This window comes from Pseudorca crassidens, chromosome 16, assembly GCF_039906515.1.
Source record: "Pseudorca crassidens isolate mPseCra1 chromosome 16, mPseCra1.hap1, whole genome shotgun sequence".
Lineage (NCBI taxonomy): Eukaryota > Metazoa > Chordata > Mammalia > Artiodactyla > Delphinidae > Pseudorca > Pseudorca crassidens.
In genome coordinates this window covers 28,639,204-28,645,900 of record NC_090311.1, presented here as the reverse complement: position 1 = coordinate 28,645,900, position 6,697 = coordinate 28,639,204, and positions in this window count along the sequence as shown.

Here is a 6,697-nt window from a genome sequence, read left to right as displayed (position 1 = left end):
TCAGAAAAAGACAAATACCATATGATATCACTTATATGTGGAATCTAAAATATGACACAGGGACTTCCCTGCTGGTCCAGTGGTAAAGAATCCGCCTTCCAATGCAGGGGATGTGGGTTCGATCCCTGGTCGGGGAATTAAGATCCCACATGCCTTGGGGCAACTAAGCCTGTGTGCCACAACTACTGAGCTCCCACCCCTCAGTGAGACAGCCCGCATGCTGCAAACTACAGAGCCCACACGCCCTGGAGCCTGCACGCCACAACTAGAGAGAAGACCGCGCCACAACAAAGACCCCGCATGCTGCGACTAAGACCCGACGCAGCCAAAAAAATAAATAAATAAACAAAAACAGACACAAATGAATACATCTATGAAACAAAAACAGACTTACAGACATAGAGAACAGACTTGTGGTTGCCAAGGGGGAGCATTGGGGGAGGGAAGGACTAGGAGTTTGGGATTAGAAAAGAGAAAAGAAGAAAGAGTACTTACTCTAACTCTCACTTTCTCCACCCAGTCTATGGCTTTAGCTGTAACCTCTGTGCAGTTAACTCATTAATCCATATTGCAGATCCCCCAAATCTACTCAGGCCTCAAATACATGTTCATAACTATATTATTCCTCCCCAGAAAATTTGCCTTACTTTCCAGAAATGTGCAAGCTGTTCAAGACGACTCCTGTCTGTGACCCTAAGCACCACTGATCTCCAGGTTCAGTCCATTCAGCTCCCTGTATGTCCCTCCAGTTTGTCTTTTCCTCTCCTCACCGTCAGTGCCTTTGCTTAGGCTTAGGCTCCCATAATTTCCACTTGGGCCCCATCATCAGCCTCCTCACTGGTCTCCTTGCCTCCTTTCCTACAATCTCTGTATTAACTCCCCGAGGCTGCTGTAACAAAGTACCACAAACAGGGTGGCTTCAGAAATGTACTCTTTCACAGTTCTGGAGGCCAGAAGTCTGAAAGCTAAGGTGTCTACAAGGCCACGCTCCCTCCGAAAGCTCTGGGGAAGAATCTACCAGCCACTTCTGGGTTGCGGCCGTCCATGCCTTCCTTGGCTTGTAGCTGCACAACTCCACTCTCTGCCTCCGTCTTCACATGCCTTCTCCTCCCTGTGTCTCTGTTTCCTTTTCTTAAAAGGACACGAGCAATTTAATTTAGGACCCTCCCTAATCCAGTGTGATCTCATCTGAATCCTAACTAATTACATCTGCAAAGACCCTATCTCCAAATAAGGTCACATTCTGAGGTTTTAGGTAGACACAAATTTTAGGGAGGACACCGTTCAACCCACTACACTCCCCCTTCATAATGCTATTCTCTGGCTGCCAGAATAACCTTTTAAAAACCCAAAGCTGACCATGGTCCTCGCTGCATTAAATCTCTTGGTGACTTACCATTAGGCCAGATGACAAAATAAAACCCAGATTCCTTAATATTAGGGAACGAGCTCAAAAAGACTTTGGCTTCTGTCCTCAAGAAGTTTATAACCTGGCGCTTTCTTGGTGGCACAGTGGTTAAGAATCTGCCTGCCAGTGCAGGGGACACAGGTTCAATCCCTGGTCCAGGAAGATCCCACATGCCACGGAACACCTAAGCCCGTGTGCTATGGCCGCTGAGCCTGTGCTCTAGAGCCCGCGTGCCACAACTACTGAAACCCGCATGCCTAGAGCCCGTGCTCTGCTACAAGAGAAGCCACCGCAATGAGAAGCCCGCATACCGCAACGAAGAGTAGCCCCCGCTCGCAGCAACTAGAGAAAGCCCGCGTGCAGCAACAAAGACCCAACGTAGCCAAAAATAAATAAATTTTTAAAAAAAGAAGTTTATAACCTAATTGGTAGACAATCGTTAACATACCATGGAGTGAATAGTGAGTCTAACATCTAGTTATATGGGACACTAGTAATAATAGCACATGCTTACACAGTGCCTGCTGTGTGTCAGGCCTGGTTTTAGACACTCACTACCTACATTTTAGCCCCATTAATCTTCAAAAACAGTATTATAAGATAATACAGCTATTATAAGATAGCTACTGTTGTTACTTCCAGTTCACAGATGAGGAAATAGAGGCAAGAGGGGCCAGGACCTGTCCAGAGTTACACACTCATGAGTAAAGGGTGTGCTGGGAGTTGAACCCAGTAAGAGCAACACCAGAGAGTGTGCTCTTAACCACAATATTACACAGCCCCAAGGGCATCACGCCTGATTCAAAGTGAGCATTCCGACTTCTGTGAGCATCACGACTTGTATCAGATCTCAGTTTCCCACTGCACAGTTTCCATGTTGCTATTTATTTCTCTCTATTATCCAGCGGACTTTGAGTTCTTTGGCAGCAGGAGTTGAGTCCAGTTAAGGAATTACATCATTTATTTAACAGTTTTTCAGTGCTAGCCTACTAAGTGTGCAGCACTGTTCCAGGCCCCAGTGAAGTCATGAAGAATAAGACCAGAGTAAAGAAAGCACCTGCTCTCATGAAATTGACATCCTGCTTGGGAAGGAGGCTGGTGCTGAAACAAGGAACGGTTAGAATGACCATCATATAGTCAAATACCCTGTTTTATTTTATTTTTCATACACGTTATTACTATTTGATAACGTGTATGAAAAATAAAACAGGGTGACATGAGAGTGACTGAGGACATTGCTTTAGATTGGGTGGCCAGGGAAGACTGTTTGAGGAGGTGACATCTGAGCACAGACTCAAACGCTCAGAAGCACCCCACCATCCAAAGGTCCAGGCAAAAATGTTGTAAATAGAGGAAACAGGATGTGGGAAGAACATGGGACGGGCAAATTACCAAACTCCTTCAAGTCTCAGTATTCCCATCTGAAAAATGGGAACAATAGTGCCCGCCTCTTAGTATTGTTAGGAGGATTGTGTGAGGACTGAGTGAGCCAGAGGAAGTGAGGGGTCTGGCCAGCAGTAAGTGATGGTTTCTTCTTGTGTGTGTGCACACTTACACACTGCATCAGTCAGGGCTCTACCAGAGAAACAGAACCAGTAGGAGATGTGTGTGTGTGTGTGTGTGTGTGTGTGTGTGTGTACACACTCTTGAGCACAAGCTGAAGCTACATCCCACATGTGGAATTTCTTCTTCAAGGAAACTTCAGTTCTGCTCTTAAGGCCTTTCAACTACTTAAAGCAGCGCCTCCCCCCCAGATTATCTAGGATAATCTTTCTTACTTCAAATAAACTGATTATAGACTTTAATCATATCGTCATATCCACAAAATACCTTCACAGCAACGTCTAGATTAGTGTTTGATTGAAAACCTGGGGACTGTAGCTGTACCATGTTGACACCAAAAGCTGACCATCACATTGGCCCAGCATCTACCCCAGTGCCCCCAGCTGCTCCATACACGTTTGTGAAGTGAAGTGGCTCATTCCTAACCCTGGTACCATCATTCTCCCAGACAGACCTCAGTGTGTGACCACAACCATTCCATTGTCAGCAGGTAGTTATCAAGCACCTGTTATGAGTACTGGGGTGCAGGGGGTGATACCAAAAAGGCACAATTCTGGGCCCCAGTCTAACGAAGGAGATGAAACACAGCCAGATGAGTGCAAACAACCTATAGGTAAGTTCCCACGTGAATGTCTAAACCATCATCAAGTCCCTTTCATCTTCCAGTAATGAGATTTCTCAGGGTCCTCTTTTTCTTTTTAAAAAATTATTATTATTACTATTTTTTGGCCACGCCACACAGCATGTGGGATCTTAGTTCCCTGACCAGGGATCGAACCCGTGCCCCCTGCAGTGGAAGCACAGACTCTTAACCACTAGACCTGCAGGGAAGTCCCGAGGGTCCTCTTTTTCTAAATGGGGACAGTAGCCCCTCAGCTAGAGTCCCTGTCTCCAGTGTCCTACCCTCCAGGTTGTCCTATATCCGGGCTGTTGCTTGCATCATCCTCAGACATTGCTTTAGTCATGTCCCTCCCTGCTTAAGAACCACGAGAGCTCCTCATTAGCTGCCAGGTCTAAACTCCTCTGCCTCGCTTTCAGGCTCTCCAGAATATGACCCTCCCCGAGTGACATGATAGCCGTCTTAATATGTTTGAAGGGCTGTCAGAGAGAAGGATTAGTGTGATTCTTTGCTGCTCCAGCAGGCAGAAGGAGATCACAGGTGGAAATTACAGGGAGACCTATGTGCCTCAATAGAAAGAATTGTTCTTTCTTTTCAGTGTGTGAGTGTGGGCAGCGGGAGTGGTGGCGGTGAAAAAAGCTTGCGTTACGGAACCCTGATAATGCAGGGAGTATTGTGTGCGGCGCTCATAGCATTGCTCTCTGCTCACCAAGCTAAGGTAGCAGGAGGTAACAAGTATTGCACATCCAGTCTGAACAGCGATCGTGTGAGGTTTCTGATAGTTTAGACAGAATATTGTTTATCAAGCCTCCTATATCAGTGACCGAAGGCAACAGAAGGAATATTTTAGATTTTCACGAAAATATGTGTTTGTTTTGAATGCCTCATGTTCATGTTGTAGGTTTGGGTTGGAAAGACAGGCAGGGGCCAAATTATGTAAAGCCCTGCGGCCGTAAGTGAGGAATTTGGCCACAGGAGCAGAGGAGTGACATGATTCTAGAATGGAAGCAGAAGACTAAAGAATGAACTTTCTAACCAGCGAACTTTGCAGCGATGACACAGATGGCTTTGGGCAGCAGTGTGCTCCCAGACCCGGGAGTGGGTCTGTCAGGGATGCTGTAGAGTGAAGTGGGGCTCAAGGAGGGATGACTTCTAAGAACCCTCCTACCTCTGACATTCTCGCTGGCCAGCCTTACCCCTTCCATCCCTTAACTTGCACCCTGGTCTCCAGTCAGGATCTCTTCAGCTCCTGCTGGGAGGTGGCACCAAACTGTCTCCCCACTCTGAACCTTCTCTCTGTAACTACCCTGCTCTCCTTTTTGTCATTCATATTCTACCTCCCATGGCAATGCTCTTGAGAATAACTTAGTATGAAGGCACACCAAGGGACTGACTGAATAAGCCACTGTACATTTGTACAATGGAATGTTGTGTGGCCATTTACATTGAGGTGATGGAAGAAAATTTAATAATGTGGAAAGATGGGCATCATATACTGTTATGTAGAAGAAGCTGTTTACGGTGTGGTCCGATTTTTGAAAATTAACAAAAAATAATGCATAGAAAAAGTACTAGATGATGTGCACATCAAAATGTCATATTCTCTGGGTAATAGGATTGGAGGTATTTTCTTTTACTCTATGTTTTCTAAATTTTATAAAATTAGCGTGACCTTTGATTGGCTTTTACAAAAGTTTTTTTTTTTTTTCATTTTACTATTCATCAAAGCCACCTCTTCCTCATTAACTCTGACCTACACTAATCTCATCTTTTCTGTCTCTCAATCTCATTGTTGGTTCCATGTAGTCTAGTATTGGGTTGGCCAAAAGGTTCCTTCGGTTTTTAAAGTAAAAATAAGACACATTTTTCATTTTCACCAAGAACTTTATTGAACAACATATTCACCGTTTTGTTCCCCTACCTTCCGCCATTTTTCAGGCAGCTTCATAATCCCATCTTCCCAAAACTTTTTATCTTTTTGAGCAAAGAACTGTTCCAGGGACCTTTTACAGTCTTCCAGGGAATTGAATTTTTTTCCGTTAAGAGAATTTTGTAAAGACAGAAGTAAATGGAAATCCAGAGGTGCAACGTCTGGTGAATATGGCGGATGAATCAGAACTTCCCAGCCAAGCTGTAACAGTTTTTGCCTGGTCATCAAAGAAACATGCAGTCTTGCGTTATCCTGATGGAAGATTATGTGTTTTCTGTTAACTAATTCCAGGTGCTTCTCGTCAAGTGCTGCTTTCAGTTGGTCTAATTGGGAGCAGTACTTGTTGGAATTAATCATTTGGTTTTCCATAAAAAGCTCATAATAGAAGACTCCTGGGACTTCCCTGGTGGTGTAGTGGTTAAGAATCTGCCTGCCAATGCAGGAGACATGGGTTCGATCCCTGGTCCGGGAAGGTCCCACATGCTGCGGAGCAACTAAGCCCGTGCACCACAACTACTGAGCCTGTGCTCTAGAGCCCACGAGCCACAACTACTGAAGCCCGCGTGCCTAGAGCCTGTGCTCTGCAAGAAGAGAAGCCATCATGCTGAGAAGCCCGCTTGCTGCAATGAAGAGTAGCCCCCACTTGATGCAACTAGAGAAAGCCCACGCACAGCAACGAAGACCCAACGCAACCAAAAATAAATAAATAAAATCGATTCTTAAAAAAAAAAGACTCCCTTCCAACTCCACCATATATACAACATCACCTTCTTTGGATGAAGACCGGCCTTTGGTGTGGTTGGTGGTGGTTCATTTCGCTTGCCCCACGATCTCTTCTGTTCCACGTTATTGTACAGTATCCACTTTTCATTGCCCGTCACAATTTGTTTTAAAAACAGAATATTTTCCTTCCGTTTAAGTAGAGAATTGCATGTGGAAATACGGTCAAGAAGGTTTTTTTCACTTAACTTATGTGGAACCCAAACACCAAAGCGATTAGCATAACTAAGCTGGTGCAAATGATTTTCAACGCTTGATTCGGATATTTTGAGTATGTCGTCTGTTTCCCGTGTGATGTAACGTTGATTATCCTCAACTATGTCTCGATTTAATTGCTATCAACTTCCACTGGTCTACCCAACTCTGGAGCATCGTCCAGCAGGAAATCTCCAGCACG